Source organism: Panthera pardus, unplaced genomic scaffold (assembly GCF_024362965.1).
Source record: "Panthera pardus isolate Hobbes unplaced genomic scaffold, ASM2436296v1 HiC_scaffold_141, whole genome shotgun sequence".
NCBI classification, from domain to species: domain Eukaryota; kingdom Metazoa; phylum Chordata; class Mammalia; order Carnivora; family Felidae; genus Panthera; species Panthera pardus.
In genome coordinates this window covers 50001-50820 of record NW_026526701.1, presented here as the reverse complement: position 1 = coordinate 50820, position 820 = coordinate 50001, and positions in this window count along the sequence as shown.

Below are 820 nucleotides of genomic sequence, written 5' to 3'. Positions count from 1 at the left end.
GCCCCCGGTGTGCTGGTCGACCTCGAGTCCCAGGTTCCCGGTCCCCCGGTCCGCGGTGTGCCACCGCGTGCTGGTCGACCTCGAGTCCGCGGGTCCCCAGCGTGCTGGTCGACCTCGAGCGCCGAGCCCCGGGGCCGCGGTCCCCCGGTCCCCGGTGTGCTGGTCGACCTCGAGCGCGGAGTCGCCGGTCCGCGGTGTGCTGGTCGACCTCAAGTGCCGAGCCTCGGGGGTCCTCGGCCCCCGGCGTGCTGGTCGGCCTCGAGTCCCAGGTTCCCGGTCCCCCGGTCCGCGGTGTGCTGGTCGGTCTCAGGCCCGCGTGTCCCCGGCTCCCGGCGTGCTGGTCTACCTCGAGCGCCGGGCGCCAAGCGCCTCGTCTCAGGATCCTCAGCCCCAAGTCTCGGGTCGCCCGGTCCGCGTCTCAGGATCCTCAGCCCCGAGTCTCGGCTCGCGGGTCGACCTCGAATCCCGAGTCGCCAAGTCGCCGGGTCTCCCAGTCCGCGGTGCGCTGGTCGACCTCGAGTCCCGCGTCGCCGCCGCCGCCGCCGCCGCCCCTCCCCCAGGGCCCCATGCTCGGGCGTACTGGTCGACCTCAAAACGACCGGACTTGGACGCGAGCGGGCGCCCGCGCCAGCGTGAGGGGCTGCTGGTCGACCCAGTCCTCCACAAGAAAGAAACGGGGAGGGGCCGCAAGGACAGCCGACCCGAGCCAGCCGGCCCCCCCTTCCCCGGCCCGCGTCGCCGGGGAAGGGCAGGACCGGGGCGCACGGGCCGGCCATCCCCCGGCCGCGCGGCATCCCCCTCTGGGAAAGGGGGCCACGCG